The 18,177-nt window shown below is 40.1% G+C and overlaps 1 protein-coding gene across 3 annotated transcripts in view; it reads right to left on the bottom strand.

The window, feature by feature from the left end:
- SPHKAP (SPHK1 interactor, AKAP domain containing) overlaps nt 1-18,177 on the bottom strand; it is a 295,658-nt gene that overhangs the window by 73,481 nt on the left and 204,000 nt on the right. The gene's annotated exons all lie outside the window — the stretch shown is intronic.

Below are 18,177 nucleotides of genomic sequence, written 5' to 3' on the forward strand. Positions count from 1 at the left end.
TTAAAAAGTTACACATATTTGGTATCGCCGCGTCCGTAACGACCCCGACTATAAATCTATTACATTATTTAACCCGCACGGTGAACGCCGTAAAAAAAATAATAAAAAACTATGGAAAAATTGCTGTTTTCTGTGAATACTGACTTTAAAAAAATGTAATAAAAAGTGATCAAAAAGTCGCATCTACTCCAAAATGGTACCAATGAAAACTACAAGTCGTCCCGCAAAAAAAAAGCCCTCATACAACCTCATCGGCGAAAAAATAAAACCGTTACGGCTCTTCAAACATGGATACACAAAAACAAATAATTTTGAAAAAAAAGCGTTTTTACTGTGTAAAAGTAGTAAAACATACAAAAACTATACAAATTTGGTATCGTTGCAATCGTAACAACCCGCTGAATAAAGTTATTTTGTTATTTATACCACACGGTAAACGGCGTAGATTTAGGATGCAAAAAAGAGTGGCAAAATTTCAGATTTTTTTCTATTCCCCCCCAAAAAAAAGTTAATAAAAGTTAATCAATAAATAATATGTACCTAAAAATGGTGCTATTAAAAAGTGCAACTTGTCCCGCAAAAAACAAGACCTTATACAGCTATGTCGACGCAAAAATAAGAAGGTTATAGCTCTTGGAATGCGACGATTGAAAAACGTAAAAAATAGCTTGGTCATTAAGGTCCAAAATAGGCTGGTCATTAAGGGGTTAAGGCATTTATCTTGATTTATACTGGGAGCGTATATGTTTGCAAATGTAAACACTTTGCCATAAACTTAGCCTTTCAAAAATATGTATCGTCCTTCTACATCAGTTATTGCCTCGTTGAATATAAAGGGAACCTGTAAAGGATCTGCCAGACACAGCTTCTGTGTCGACGCCCGTGGGTAATAAGTCTGCACCTGCTCCTAAGTCTGAGAGAGTGACACGATCTTCTACCAGTCAGGCTTGGAGGCTGAGGAGTGGGAGAGCCTATCACAGCCTGGCCAGACGGAGCTAGCTCCCGCCCTCTGTCTATTTATACCTGCATTTCCTGCTCCTCCTTTGCCTGTGATTCTTTTCTGTTTCCTGGCTCTGCTGCTCCTGCTATTATTATTGACCTTGCTTCATTTTTGACCCTGGCTTTACTGACTACGCTCCTGCTCTGCGATTTGTACCTCGTGCACTCCTGGTTTGGCTCGGCTCGTTCACTACTCTTGTTGCTCACTGTGTTGCCGTGGGCAACTGCCCCATTTCCCTTAGCTTCTGTGTACCCTTGTCTGTTTGTCTGTCATGCACTTATTGAGCGTAGGGACCGTCTCCCAGTTGTACGCCGTTGCCTAGGACGGGCCGTTGCCAGTAGGCAGGGACTGAGTGGCGGGTAGATTAGGGCTCACCTGTCTGTCTCCCTACCCCGTCATTACAGAACCCTTTTATTAATGGCAATAGCTTCTCCTTTGTTCCTCTTAATCGGCGAGGAAGAGCTATACCATTGAGCAAATGTTTTGTTTTAAGTTAAAGGTGTGTTCATTTTCTTAAATGGTCCGCAGTAAGTAGGCTACAGTATGTCAAGTTTTTTCTCCAAATATTGTAAAATGTTTGCTTTGAGGACATTGATGTCTTCCACATTATATGAGACTATGTTTAGCCATTATTGGTATGTGTAAAGTGTCTGAGGATGGATTACAGTCAGAAGAGAAGGGGGTGGAAACCGGTAATGGAGATTTAAACCTTTGGTAACATTTGAAAGATGTTGAATGAAAAACAACAATTATATCTTTATACAGCTAGTTGGGAGGGTGTGGATTAAAATCCTCTCCTAACCAGAGTGTATAGCATAAATTACTAGTGTATAGCATTATACAGGGGTGAGGAGGATGGTGAAGACCTGTGAAAATGTAATTGTTAGGAAATGTCTGTCTCTTTAAGACTGTCATGACTATTAGCCTAGCTTCTAGGTGGCTCTGGTTTGAGTTGCAGAGCCAATCTAATTTCTCTATCTTTTTCCTATCAGATTCTAGGGTGGAGTATTTAAGACGGGTCAGTTATTTCATTGTTGCTTGTGAATTTCTTTCTGTATGCAAGTAATCTGATCAAGCTTCCGCTTACTCCCTGTATCACCTGACTATTTGGATTCTTGGAACCGGACCTCGGCTTTGTCTTTGGATTAACCCTTTTGCTCACTGATTTGGACATTCTGCTCTCAGCTGGTTTTGAACTCTGCAATGCCTGGCATTTTTCTGCTTTCTGATTTGGACTTCCAGTATCTTCTGGTTGTGTACTCTGTTTGCTGTTTACCCTCTGTCTGTCTGGTTTCTGTTCTGGTATCACCTCCTCTCCAACACTGTATTCTATTAATGCAACCTGGGTTCTATGCAGCCAAATCCAACCTGCCTTGCAGTGGGCTCTGGAGAAGACCATAGAGTAGCCTTAGACTCTGCTGATCAGAGTAGTGATGGACTTGAGATATCGGATTACCTGCATGCTTTATCCAGACAGTCTCCAGCTGCCTTTGGGGAATTGCTTACAGAGCAATTCCATAACTTGCACTCTGGAAAATTGCTCAACTAGTGATTCAGTTACAGTAAGGCCTCATGCACACGACCGTGTTTTTGCGTCCGCAATTCCCCCGCAAATCCACGGGAGAATTGCGGACCCATTCTTTTCTATGGGGCCGTGCACACGACCGTAGTTTTTGCGGTCCGTGCACGGCCCGGGAACCCGGACCGCAGAAAGTACGGACATGTCCTATTATGGTCCGGAGTTGCGGTCCGGGCTCATTGAAAACAATGGCCCGGCCATGTGCATGTGCGGGCGGCTTGCGGCTGACAGTCCGCTGACAGTCCGCAGCCGGCCGACACGAAAATCACGGGCGTGCACACGGCTACGGTCGGGCTACGGTCGTGTGCATGAGGCCTAATACGTTAGTACAGTTACCATTTACACAACATCGTTTGTCATCAAGTATATGTTGTTAGACCTCCTAATTTGCACATGGTTTAGGTCTAATTTGTTTAACACCAAAGGAAGATCGTCTGGAGTTTTAGTTATCAGACTCTTGATAATGTGATTGCCAGGCCGAAGGAACAGATTCATTCGTAAAGAATGGATCTTTTGGTTGGAGTTGTCTTCTCAATTTGAAGGTGAGTTTTGATAAATTTTGGTAGATTTGAGCTTCACTATCTTCATATTCAATTTTGCTGGATGTTTGTAAGATTTCTTCTTTAATCCTGAGGCATTGTATGCAACAGAGTATGTTTCTTAGTTTATTAAGACCTACAGGTTTGGGTCTGAGATGTCTCCAGACCTACATTGTTTTTTCTTGTTTACGTTGAAGATTTGGCTTAATACCATGGATATCCCTTTGTCTGGGACCAACTCTAGTTTGCCTCTATTTTTTAAATTGTTACTCCAGGATTTATTTTTAAGTCATTAATATGAAATTTTTAGAGGTAGATTTATTTTTTAATTATCGGGTAAAAATACTGTGGCGGATGCCTTAAGTACGTGTGTCTAGTGTCTTCTAATGATTGCACGCTTGCAAAGACCTGTTTATCATCATTTCTCAGTTAAGAGATGTCTTCTTTTACAGTTTGGGTAAATTCTTTCAATATGTTTCTTGTATATGATTTATTTTTCCTCTTCACTGTCTGATCAATTTGTGGAGAAGTTGTCGTTTTGTTTATCACTTTGAAGATCAGTCTTTGTTTTACTCCTTTGCATGTTTTCAAAGATCTGTTTTTTGATAAGTTTGTCTCCTTCTTTTTTTTTGTTTTGGCTGTTTTACTATTCTTGTTGTGCTCATCATTTACCACTCCTGACGGTTTACCCATTATTTGCCTGTTTCTAATGCAACTGTACTGGGAAGAAATACAACTTTAGAACATTTTTCCGGCTTGTTGGTAGCGATTTTGTCTTTTGTCCTTGTTTCTTGCTGGTGCTATAGGAAAAGTTTCAGAAAGGGAAATGTTTTACAGAGGTAAGCAGATAGCATATGTTCTGCCTTTTTATCTGTTGAAAAGTTAAGAAGAGAAGGGTTCTGAGATGGTGCTTTTGAGAGTGGGCAGGAATGGAAAATCCTGACCTTAAAAAATAGGGCTGGGCCCTGCATATACCAGAGATCTTGTCTGAGCGACTATGACGTTTTAATACTCTGTATATTGTGTTCAATGCATTTTGTAAGTGCTGCTTGTCTGACATATTATAATAACTCATAGGTATTTCACATGGTATGATACTCGTTAGTAATCAATTTAGTTTGAAATAGAATGTAGAATGTCTCCCTGGTTTTATTGTAGGGATTGCAGGAGTTATGATGGGGGTCTATTTATAGTTGAGAGTCACGGTTTTAACCACTTGCCAGCCACTGAATGACTATATACGTTGCAGCGATAGGCAGTTAACGGTGGCTGCTTTAACTATCTGCCAGGCTGGGTGGCACTGCAGATACTGGTGTCCACGCTGTTAATAAACAGCACCGGTCTCAGCGAAGACCCTGTAGTACTTCTACTGCGTTAACCCCCTAGATGCCCCGGCACCTAGGTGGTTATCCCAGGCCTGCCATAGCTACATGTATATGCCTATTAGGCTTTGCCAGTTTATTTCTCACAGGCATAAATGCTGAGTATACCAAAGCATTATGAAAGCAAATAGTATATAGCATTGTAATGTCCCCTATTGGGACAAAAAAACAAAACAATTAGAGTTTAAAAGCATTGTCCAGGCATTTTTTATTGATGACCTATGTATCCATAGGATAGGTAATCAATATCAGATCGGTGGTGGTCTGACTCCCTGCACCCCGCCGATCAGCTGATTGATGGAGCTGCGGCGTTCGTCGCTGCAGCCTTTTCCTTGTTTACAGGCACAGCGCCGTACTCTTTAATAGCGGCTGTGCCTGGGATTGCAGTTCCGGTCCCATTCATGTTAATGGGACTGAGCTGCAATCCCAGGCACAGCTGCTACAGAAGTGTATCACGCTGTGCCTGGTAAACACTAAAGAGGCCGCGGCAAAAAACTTTGCAGCCCCATTAAAAGGGATTTTATTTTCCATAGGTGTTCATTTCTTTTGTACACATATATGTTATTGCCATAATCGTAATGACCCGCATAATATAAGTAACATGTTATTTAAGCCGCATGGTAAACTACATTAAAAAAAAAAGCAACATTTTTTTTTCCATTCCCATCCCCCCCTAAAAATAATAAGTTACTCAATAATTTACATGTACCAGATAATGGTTCTATTAAAAAATATGACTCATCCCGCAAAAAACAAGCCGACATACGACTACATGAATGGAATAAAAAAGTTTTCGCTATTGGAATGCAATAACCTAAACTTTTTTTTCCATGAAATTTGTTATTACTGTGCAAAAGTATACTAAAAACTATACATATTTGGTATAAATACAAAATGTTTTCCATTAATTAAGACTTCATTCACATCTGCGCATCATAGGAACAGAGGAACGAAAAAACAGCAGTGCCGAAGCCTCTGCATCACAGACACCAACGGCGCCCGACATAACCCATTTACTTTATGGGTTTCATCTAGTTTTTGTGAGGATGTCCCTCGTTTTACTGGAATAATTTACTGGAACTGCGACAGAGGAACCTAACAGTGCCTCCGACACAGATGTGAACATTGTCTAAGTTGTATGTACCCCAAATTGGTACCATTGAAAAATACAACTCCTCTTCCAAAAATCAAGCCCATATTCCACTATGTTGATGGAAAATTAAAAAAGTTATGGCTCTGTGAATGCGGCGATGCAAAAAGTTAAAAATATTCCACTTGGTAATGGAGGGGGGTAAACCCTCCAGTAATTAAGTGGTTAAAGGGTACAGCAGTTAGGGGTGCGGAAGATTGTTTCAGCGCCATTCCTATAGCTAGTCCACCCAGTCCAGCTTTGAAAGGTATTATGGAAACAAGGGGCTGGTGAATGACAGGAGTATCTCACCACTGGGAGCAGTTTCTGAATCTTGAGAAGCAGGTGAATCTGGATCAGTTGAGAAGTTGGAGTTCCGGCTGCTAAGCGAGGCTGCGTCCTCTGCTCCATGGTTATGATCGAACTATGTCCCATGGGGCTTGAGAACAGTATATTGCTGCTTGTAATTGACTTCAGGAATCAGCAGAGGCAGATCCCACGCCTCGTGAAGCTGATAAGTACCAGGCAAAGCGTTTGGGCTTTGTAGAGGTGCTCAGCAAGTTGCCAATTGAGACCGCAGATTCTGGTCCGAGAATAAGCCCAAACCGCATCTCCTGGAATTTGAGGAAAATATATCTCTGGTGGGATTTCCAGGTGTTGTTTGGGATTTTCTGTTTAAGGTGTAGGTTGGTTATTCTAGTGCACAGCTCAGATTATATGTCCTCGCTATTTGTCTGTAGTCTGGTGTTAAAAAGCGATTTTGCTGACGCTGATTTTATTTTCTATATACCAAGTAAAGGGTCATCACAGTAAAACAGGGAAATGGTCTGAACACCATTCTCTCAAGGATAGAAGCATTACATTATTTTATGTTGAACATACAAAAAATAAATTAACCGTCCATGAACTAAATCTAAACTTGTCTTCCTCCCCCATTGCTGCAGTTTTCTTGCTATGAAAAAAAAAATTTAAAAATAGAGAGACAGAAAAAAGGGAAATGTAGATTAAAAGATCATTGAAAGTCAGCCAGAAATAATTGGAGATAATTAAAAGTTTGTGCAGAATCCTTTTATCTCTCTCATAATAAACTGAGACATTTAAAATCTGAGCTGATACAATGACTATATTAAATATAAACCTTTTGTAATTGTTTTCAAAAATGCAAACTTTTTAATATTGAGTATTGCTGTCCCTGTATGTTCTCATGTAGAGATGAGGTAATTTACACTTGACTTTTTTGTAACATAACTTATTGTTTTATTTGAACTGTTTTGGCAGAATAACAGAATGAAAAGAACAGTCTGAGCCAAGATAAGCAGCATTCACACTGACAATAGCAAAGATAGGCTTGTAGACATCATGGCACAGGTACAACATGACACAGTTATGGACTGCTAACTTTGCCTTAAATCATACCTTCTCATGCTGTGGAAATTGAGGACAGCATTCAGGAAATAAATACAGTATGATAATAATAATAATAATAATAATAATAATAATAATAATAATAATAATAATAATTTAAAAAACAACCCTATAATATAAATTGAGTCATAAGCTGTGCTTTTAAAATAACTTAGTAATTTTAACAGCAGTACTGTGGCATAACTATTGATAAGACTATTAGTTGTGGCAAATTACATCTGTAGATATGAAGAGCTACACCTAAACATCGAAATGGTGAGTTTTGGGGTAACAGTCCAGATAAAACTGATACATTGGGTTATTCCTAGTGTAGGACCTGAGGGGGCATGCATGAAACAAGGATTCAAAGAGCACCAAAGAAATCCTCCCTGTGTCATGCATGCCTGCTCAAATCCTGCACTAGGCATAACACTATGGAACGGGTTTTACCCGGAGTGTTTATTTAACAATTTTTTAGCAGAATTCTCTATTATAAGACAACATGAAATATGATGTGATATCTATACAAGATCAAAGTTGTCCAGTTTTTAGCATGGAAGTGGTTTGGTATGGAAGTGAAAGCTAGACAATGATGCCTTGGAACTTTGATGTCACATAGACATTTGAGGTTCTTGTTGATGATCAAGAAAACAAAACAAGTGACAAAACTAAACCTAACTTTCTACCAGCAACACAAATGAACATAAGATATCTTATAGTGGACATATTGTAATAGGATCTAACTGATTGCAAATTACATTTATGCCCATCTGATGGCAAAAGAGCTGATAATGTGTTTTTATAAGGATTCCTGAAGGTCTTTTCTTTATGCCAAATTGGTCAGGCATCTTCGTAACATCCAATATTCCTGTCTCTTATGTCTCATAGTTTAGTCATTTTAGAAAGAACGTTGCAGCACTTATATTGCGCTATAAGATTGGAGCTCAGCGCATTCATGGGCCCAGTCCAGCCAACGCCGATTTACAACTTTCTCCCTATTCCTGTGCTTAGAGAGAAAGCTGCCAATAATCGTCAGCCAGTGAACGGCAGCTCATGAATACACCGGACTCCTTCCTTCCAGGGCAATGCGAGAGCTGTGACATTCTAAATACTCTAAATTCCCAGCAAGGGCATCATAAAGTCACTAACATGCTCTTTGTATCCAATATATGTCATATTGTACAAAATATATTACTTCTGTGTTGAAATTACCAACATCATTCTAGCACATTTAGCTGTCTACTCCATCTTATGACTCATCCTTTTCTTCTATAGTACTGTAGTGAAACCATTAATCCCAATGTGATACTAACCTTTATGTATCCCTATATAGGCTAAAATAACTTAAATTGCTAGATGGAATATGCACAACTCTCCTAGTTATTGGGAATGGATATATACAGTTTAAAAAAAATTAAAATAAAAAATATAATAAAATAAATAAATAAAATAAATAATATATATATATATATACATATATATATATATATATATATATATATATATATATATATAGATATATATACATTATATTACATGACATTTGATTATACAGAAATGCATAGACATTACTTATCTCTTCCTGCAGTAACAGTCTATCCCAGATCACTTTTTCAGGAGGTTCTTTCTCATGTGCCAAACACTGATTGAATTAATTTAAGTACTCCTCTATTTAGAGCAATCTGACAGTTACTTTGCATATGATGTCAGGGCTAAATACACAGTATATGCAGTACTGACATCCTTTTTTCGATTGTGGTAGTGACTTTTAGCTGCTACTGCCAGCAGTAGTCATGTCGACTAATGTCGACGTGATTTCAGAGAAACGCCACACTGCAAGTGCCGGTTTAGTTCTCCAACACAGTAATAGTGTCCTGTATAAGTGCAGTTTTTAGTGCCCCCCACAAAGTATTCATACATTTTTATGCCCCCACTCAGTAATAATGCACCCACAGTAATAATAACCGCTTTTATGACCCACAGTAATAATACCCCCTTTTATGCCTACACAGTAATAATACCCTCATTTATGCCTACACAGTAATAACCCCCCCTTTTATGCCCCCACTCAGTATTAATGCCCCTTTTTCTGCTGCACCTGGTAATAATACCCTCTTTTATGTTTCCCACACTAATAATGCTCTTTTGCATGCCCCACCCAGTATTAATGTCTCCACTGAGTAATAATCCCCCCTTTTATGCCCCCACTTAGTAATAAAGCCTCTTTTTATGTCACCCTCAGAAATAATGCCCCCTTTATGTCCCCACGGTAATAGTGCTGCCTTTTATGCCACCATAGTAAGAATGCACCCTTTTTTTTTAGGCCAAACAGCAAGAATGCTCCTTTCTTATGCCCCAACAGTAAGAATGCCACTTCTGTATGCCCTTTTCTTTATTGCCTACACAGTAAGAATGCCCCCTTTTTATGCCCCCTCTAATAATGCCTCCTTTTTGCCTGAAAACAATAACACATTATACTCACCTTATAGACTACTAACCCAGTCGGACGTTCTGACTTCTTGCTTTCTTTGAGTTCAGCAGCCCGAGGCAGATAGCGTGATGCAGTGACGTCATCAGCAGGTTCCTGGTTCCTCGTAGGCTGCCGGCCTAAACCAAGCTATGGTCCACGAGAAAAAACAACAGGGCAGGGAGCAAATGGCTCCCTGTGCTGCTATTGTTTGGAGCATTTCAGGGGGGATGGGGCCCCAGGCAGTTGTTCCATCCTCCCCTTTGGTAATCCGCCACTGGCGGCAGTGTATATTATACAGTACTGTATTCCATTCCAGTTGTTGCAGAACATCCTAATCCACACCTCTGATAAGGATAAGGGTTTAGAAAAAGGTTTGTCCTTCTGTCCTGATAATGAAATAAATGATTTTAATCTATTTGTGGAAATTAATAAGTTTGTTAGATCTCTAACTCTCAAAAGGCACTTTGAAATTGAAAAAACACAAGCTAATACAAATAAATTCAAGAAACCTTATGATCGAGGTAATAATGATGCTAATATATGCAGTATAGGTCCACAATGAAGGATACAAATTAGTGTCATTAGATGTTATGGCTTTTTATTTAAATATCAAACACACAAAGGGCCTAGAAGCGATCGCCTCCTTTTTATGTAGCGATGAGGCTATGCCCCTACCTCAAAGAGAATTTGTACTGGAAGCAATACATTTTATACTCACTAATAATGCTTTTAAATTTGAAGGAGTTCTATACCGGCAACCTAGGAGCACCGCAATGGGCACACGGTTTGCCTCTAGTTTTGCCAACCTATTTATGGGGGCACTGGAAGAACAACTTATTCACAATAATGAGATGCTTAATGGACACATTGTCTTATATAAACATTTTATAGGTGATATATTGCTAATTTGGAAGGGACCGGAACTGGTTTTATATGATTTTTTTGTATCGATTAATAAGACCAATTGGGGTCTTCATTTTACATCTACCATTTCTGAAAGCAATTTGGTATTTTTAGATCTATTAATATTTATTAAAGAGAACAAAATAGCTACCAAAAAGTTTTTTAAGCAGGTATATAGCAATAGCTTTTTGAATTTCAAAAGCTGCCACAATAGTCAGTTCAAACGGTAATGTAGGAATTGTACCTTGGATTCTGATTTTCAGAAGTAAGGTTCTGGAAAATCGTTTTGTTGCAATGGGGTATTCTAAGACATTAATATATAGGAAAGCTATGAAACTAAAACAAACAGATTGTCTACAATCAAGAAAAAAAAACAATTTTGACGAAGGGAAATTTCACTGTAATTTTCATTTTATTACCACTTTTAATTGGAACTGGAATAAAATAAGAGAAGTTCTGAACAGAAATTGTTTCCTTTTAAAGAACGGTCAATATCTAAAATACATTATTCCAGAATATCCAAATATCATTTACCGTAGGGTCAGGACATTGAAAAATATCCTGGCACCAAGTAAATTAAACAAAATAAAAAGCAGTAAGCCCCAGAATACTTTGGAGAACTTTTTACCTAGTGTACTGGGAAGCTATAGGTGTGGTGTGAGCAGATGGAAGTGTTGCACATCTATTCGTATCAATAGGACGTCTTTTAAAAATAATAGGACATGCAAAATATTCCGTATGAGGTTTTTTCTGAACTGTAGTATGGAATATGTGATTTATCTGTTGGAATGTATGCGCAATGTGCAGTACATTGGGAGAATGGTCCGAGGTCTAAGGCAAAGAATAAATAAACATAGACACAATGTTGAATAGAATGTGTAATGCCCATGGCGGCGGGCCGCCAGGTTTACTTACCTCCTGACAGCTGCAGCCATGGATCAGTGAGAGCTGGTCCCCATATCCTCCTCAGGAGACGCCAGCGCTCACTTCCGCTTCACTCTGCTGTGTCCCGAGCACCCTGGACTATAAGAGGGGACCAGCCCCTTCCTTCATTGCCTGAGCGTTGTTGTTGTTGTTGTTTACCTATGTTTGTCTCTGCAAATGGTCCCTTTTCCTAGTGTTTCGTATTTCCCAGTGTTCCCGTTCCTGATATCTGTATCCTGTGTCCCATGCTATCCAGAACCAAGTGCCGTATAGAGTCGAGCTGCGCTAAATACTACGCCTGTCCTGTTACACCACGCCTGGTGTCTGCATGCTGCCAAAGTCTCATCCGAGCCTGTCTTGCTGCTGTCTGAAGTTACCACAGGTACACCTATTTGAACTATAGACTTTGACCTGTGTCCTGTTGGCTAGCTGCCATACCATTAAGGCTGTACAGCCCAGTGGGTCCACGCACCCAATGTGACAGTATGCAGTAAACATAGTTTCTGGAGGCATGCAGCGGTCAGCCACCAGTGTAGTTTTTCTGACTTTCTTGTAACACCAATTGACCATATACCAGTATTGAGAACATGTTTCACGCTTTAAGATGCAAAGAGTCCTATTGGATTTATAAATTAGAAACTCTAACCCCTAATTGTTTGAATGAGTGCATAGATAATATTTATTGATGCACTCATATAAAGGTAGGCAGCATTAAGGTTCTTTATAGATATATAATCAATATTAATTACGCATTTAAAACGTGATATTCTTTAGGAAGACGACAATTTATAATATATCATATAAACTTCAGCAATATCTATATATATGTGATATATTTTTTGTATAGTTGATTTAGGTCATAGTTTTTACTATCCACCTAGTAGTAAACACAATTTTTAATATTGTCTTTTATATTATTTAGGCCAGTCAACAAATTAGCATTACCATCAGCATAACCTCAGAATCAGTGTGGTGTTCAGTCATGAATGCTAAGACCAGTATGTAACTTCAATGATTTGTCCTTTTTATACAGGTGGAGAGGATCGATAACCCAGCATGGGGGACCGGAACGATCCTAACATGTATCCAAATGTGAAAATTATAGATATGTTTGTTGTGGTCTATAATTGGATCTGAGTATGTTGACAATTGTATGTTTTTATCTGATTATAGTAACCCCTTCCTTTTACCCTTTGCCCTCTGACCATAAGAGGAAGTATATATACTCCATGATGGCTCAGAGTTTGTCAATGTCATGTTGATCGTAAGAAGAGGTGAGTGCACCCTGAAACGCGTTATGGATTCACAAGTTAAGATTACTGAAATATCGTGTTGTACCATAAGTACAAAACAAAAAGGTGAGAGTATTTGCCAGACAGATTACATTAAGACTTGTTTTAAATACCAGTAATGCACTAGGAGCGCTCCTTTGGTCTTTTTCTGTTTTTTTCTTGCATCTGCGTTTGGTGACCGTTCATCTGGAACGGGTAATCGGGGTGAGCTGCCTCGGTCTGGAGCAATCTGGCATACACGTGGACTAATCATTGTCTCAACACAGGGTTGTGTCTGTCTTACACAACTTGAAAAGGTGAGAGTTCATCTATTTGACCCTTGATTTATTTTTATACTGGGCAGATGCTCATCCCATGAAGCGCTTCTGTTTGTCTTTTTTCTTTTCCTAATCAAATAGATAAGGATAAGGATGTTTCATACCCATTTGTGGACAGGAATTCCCCCCCCCCCACTTTATACTTTAAAAGAAGGTTCTGCATGTATAAGAATCAGGTACCCCCTACTGTAATGCATTAAAAATATTAGAATTGTCCTCGTAGTTCAGTGACCTGTATAAACGCATTCTAACTGCGGGTTTAGGCTTTTATATAGTCACAGAACTATATATACACTATATGGACAGAAGTATTTGGACACCTACGCATTTTATCTAGAGGAGCTTATATGACATTTCATTCTAAATCAATAGGTATTAATATAGAGCTGCTCCACCCTTTGCAGCAAAAACAGCTTCCAGTCTCCTGGAAATGCTTTCTGCAAGATTTTGGAGTGTCTCTGGGAATTTTCACCCATTCATCCAGAAGAGCATTTGTGAGGTCAGACACTGATGTGGGACGAGAGGGCCTTGCTCGCAATCTCTGTTCTAGTTCATTCCAAAGTTGTTCAATGGGGTTGAGTTTAGAGGTCGGTGCAGGCCAGTCAAGTTCTTCCACACCAAACTCACCCAACCATGCCCTAATGGACCTTGCTTTGTGGACTAGGCACAGTCATGATGGAACATAAAAGGGCCTTCCCCAAACTGTTCCCACAAAGTTGGACGCATACAATTGTCCAAAATGTCTTGGTATGCCGAAGCATTAAGATTTCCCTTCACTGGAACTGAGGTGCCTAGACCAACCCCTGAAAAATAACCCCATAGAATTATAGGGGCAGGTAATCATAGGCAGGTAACGTTCTCCTGGCTTTCGCCAAACTCAGACTCGTCCATCAGACTGCCAGACAGAGAAGATTCATTACTCCAAGGAACACGTTTTCACTGCTCCAGAGTCTACTGGCTATGTACTTCACACCACTCAATCTGACGCTTGGTATTGAGTTTGGTGATATAAGGCTTCCATGCAGCTACTGATCCATGAAAACCCATGTCATGTAGCTCTCAGAACACAGTTTTTGTGCATATGTTGATGCCAGGGAAGATTTGGAACTTTGCAGTTATTGAGTCAGCAGAGCATTGGTGACTTTTATGCACTATGCGCTTCAGCACTCGGCAACCCCACTCTGGAACTTTACTTGGTCTGCACTTCGTGGCTGAGTTTCTGTGGTTCCTAAAATGCTTCCACTTTGCAATATTATCACTCACAATTGATTGTGGAATATCTAGGAGGGAAAAATTTTCATGAAATGATTAGTGGCAACAGTGGCATCCATATCCCGTTCGATAAATACAGTACCAAAACCAAGCTTAGTTCCTAAAAACTGTATTAAAATTAAGTTTAGTTCACAAATATGGTACCAGAATAAGCTCAGTGTTACCCCTGCTGTGTAATACTCATATTTTGTAGCATGTGAAACTACAGTTCCCAGTATGGCCTGAACAATGGTAAGGATATGCTGGGAGTTGTTGTTTATCATCTCGCTGCAGACCTTGTGAGTGAATCCAGTACTGGTCAGAGACATATTAAACAATGACTTTCAGTGACTCACAGGTTACATCTAAAAAAACTAATGTGCCTAAGGCACATTGAAACCCAATTTCCCAACTACTAACTGAACAATAAAATATAACTTTTATTATTATGCTTTTAAAATGTCCATGGAGAGACAAACAACAGACGCAATAGATTAAAATTTGTGGCCAAAGTCAGCGGACACAGGCTCTATATAGGCTATGCCTTTACTGTGGCAGAATAGGGTGTGATGGAAACAGAGGTATAAATGCTTAGAACAGCAGCTGCAGGTGGCTGAACATACGTAAGTATTGCAATGAATCCTGATATAGAGGCTAGTCTGACATGGCTGTTTAGAAGTATCTTAGCCCCTCGACATGTGTCGCTGTAAACACAGCGTCCTCGGGGGATTAGAATGGGGCTAACATTCTAACTTCACAGCGGAACATGTCGGGGGGGGGGGGGGGGGGGGGGCTAAAATACTTTTAAACTGCCATGTCAGACCAGTCTCTATATCAGGATTCATTGCAATACTTACATATGTTCAGCAGTCTGCAGCTGCTGTTCTAAGGCTGGGTTCACACGACCTATTTTCAGGCGTAAACGAGGCGTATTATGCCTAGATTTACCCCTGAAAATACGGCTACAATACGTCGGCAAACATCTGCCCATTCATTTGAATGGGTTTGCCGACGTACTGTGCCGACGACCTGTCATTTACGTGTCGTCGTTTGACAGCTATCAAACAACGACGCGTAAAATGACTGTCTCGTCAAAGAAGTGCAGGACACTTCTATGAACGTAATTTGAGCCGTTTTTCATTGAATTCAATGAAGAACAGCTCAAGATTACGGCCGACAATGACGCCTCGCAAAATTCGAGGAGGAGCATTTACGTCTGAAATGACAGAGCTGTTTTCTCCTGAAAACATTCTGTAATTTCAGACATAAAAGGCAGCTATCGTGTGCACATACCCTAAGCATTTATACCTCTGTATCCATCACACCCTATTCTGCCGCAGTAAAGGCATAGCTGACTGTGCCACAAATTTTAATCTAGTACGCCTGTTGTTTATCTCTCCATGGACATTATAAAAGCATAATAATAAAAGTTATATTATATTGTTCAGTTAGTAGTTGGGAAATTGGGTTTCAATGTGCCTTAGGCACATTAGTTTTTTCGATATATTCATATAACTAGCAACTACTAGGGTCTCTCTAGTATTCACAGGTTACATCTTCTCTGCTGTTCTTTTTTCCAATCCTGCCCAGACGGCCGTGACAACTTCTTACAGCCACCACTCTTCTCCGCATAGTTTGCCACCCAGATGTCTTTGGCTCCTCATCATTTTTGCACTTTCTAAACAACACAAGCTCCTCATCCTGCTGACCTCTTCTTTACCAGTGTCACCACCCTACAAAGAGCCAGCCTGCTGGCCACTAATACAGAGTCTGCTGTTGCCCCTTATTGTGCCTGCTGCTACCCTTATACTGTGTCATGCTGGCACTACTACTACCCATTAATTTTAAATAGTATTCCCATATGGCCCCCTAAACTAGTTTCACACGGAGTGCCCTAATAATACTGCTGCACGTAGTATCCCCTAAAATAGTGCCACATATATATAGCAGGTGGCCCCAAAAATAGCGATATACGTACAGTGTACAATATAAAACACCGATCATCTATTAAGTGCCTCTGAACCTCACCTGTCCCCGTGCCCATGAGGCATGATGATGTCATTACACTGGTTTGTATCTAAAAGAGGGCTGTGACCACAGACTGGTGATTCAGAGAACCTAGGGCTCCCTTGTACTTGCTGCTGCAACTTAATTAAAGGGTAACTAAACTTTCAAAAAATGTCTGACATGTCATAGTGACATGTCAGAAGTTTTGATCACTGTGGGTCCGAGCACTGAGACCCCCACCGATTGCTAAAACGAAACAGCAGAAGTGCTCGGCTGAGCGCTGAGCCACTTTGTTTCTGATCTGCTTTTTTCGGAAAACCGAGCAGTTGGTGTATGGGCTCATAGATTTTCTATTGAGCCTGTTCACCAATTGCTCGGCTTTCCGAGAAAAGGCGATCAGAAATAAAGCATATCAGCGCTCACTTCTTTTTAGAGATTGGTGGGGGTCTCAGTGCTCAGACCCACGCTGATCAAAACTTCTGACATGTCACTATGACATGTGATACAAATGATTTAAAGGGTAACCTACTTTCAAAAAACTTATCTGCATTTCTTAGAACACGCATACAATTGAACTTAAACTGGATGGGGTCCTACTTCTCTCCAGTTCTGTGATACGGCTGCTATTTCAACAACCCGTTTGGCAGAAAAGGTGGAGAATTGGCTGAATCCATCATACCACACTATCAGTCACATAGCTAGAACATCCACAGTATATGTGATAAATGTCTGATCGTCGGGGATGGGCCCTACTGCTGGGACTTTGCTGCACTTATATGGGACCTCATCAGAAACAACACAGTTCTGCAGCGCAGTGTTTTTGCCACAATTTTGCGCAAATAGCTGGAAAACTGCAAAATGTCGAAGGCCTATTTCTGGGGGAGGGGGGGGGGGCTGGAGTTGCAGCTCCATCAACCCTATTGTCAATCTGGCCCTGCCTGTGCTATATTGTTCAGCTAATATATCCATGAAAAACAACAACAAGTTTCATAGCTTTGGAAGTCAATTGGGATCTCAGTTTTCATAGGCACATTATTACATTTGAAGACATGTAGCACATGGGAATTAAAAGTGCCAGATGTGCAGAGTATAGTAAATGAACTGTTTTCTCCTGTCAGTGAAGTTTCCTTCAAACTGTATTGAAATGTTGACAACTATTGATTTTTTGTTACATCGAGTTAAATACTGAGGGCAAACATAGAATCTAATGAATGCAACATATTTACATCCCAAGTCTATTTGCTGATGGATGGAAAATTACTGTATATTACACTAAAACAGAAATGTGAAAAAAATCGAAAAAAGAGATTTAACCCCTTAAAGGGGTCTTCCGGAACCAGTTAACTAATTTCTATTTCACTGCACATAATGTATGTGATCACCGGGGATTCCACAGAGTCCCAGAGCAGAGCCTATACTAGCGCTCTGCCCGAGACTCCGGCTCTGGGGAAGCCCCTGACAACACTGTCCATACATGGACAGTGATGTCAGGGGATTCCACAGAGTCCCGGAGCAAAGCCTATACTAGCGCTCTGCCCTTGACTCCGGCTTTAACCCCAGCGCTGGAGTACCTGTCAGAGCACTGCTAGCAACTGTTGCAGGTTTATCGTTAGCTCTCACTGATCTAATGAGAGCAGTAAAATGGCAATGGAGATCGTTTATAGCTGGGTGTAGTAGGAGTGACGAGTCCCTGATGCCGGCACATTGCATGCTGGGACACAAGTGGTGCATGATGGGAAATGTATGATCGGAAAAGCAAGACAACATACGCACAGAGGTAAACAAACCTCTCAATGTAAACAATAGAGAATAATGGTAAATTAAAAAATAAAAATGTAGATAACGATATTCAGAGGTCAATAATAGATAATTTGAGAAGCGTTGCAGTGATTAAAAAATAAATAAGAAAGTATTGGAAAACCCCTTTAAGGACACGGACAATTTTGGCAATGAGGACAGAACAATATTTTTATATTTCCC

This window comes from Rhinoderma darwinii, chromosome 4 (assembly GCF_050947455.1).
Source record: "Rhinoderma darwinii isolate aRhiDar2 chromosome 4, aRhiDar2.hap1, whole genome shotgun sequence".
In the NCBI taxonomy this organism is placed as follows: Eukaryota; Metazoa; Chordata; class Amphibia; order Anura; family Rhinodermatidae; genus Rhinoderma; species Rhinoderma darwinii.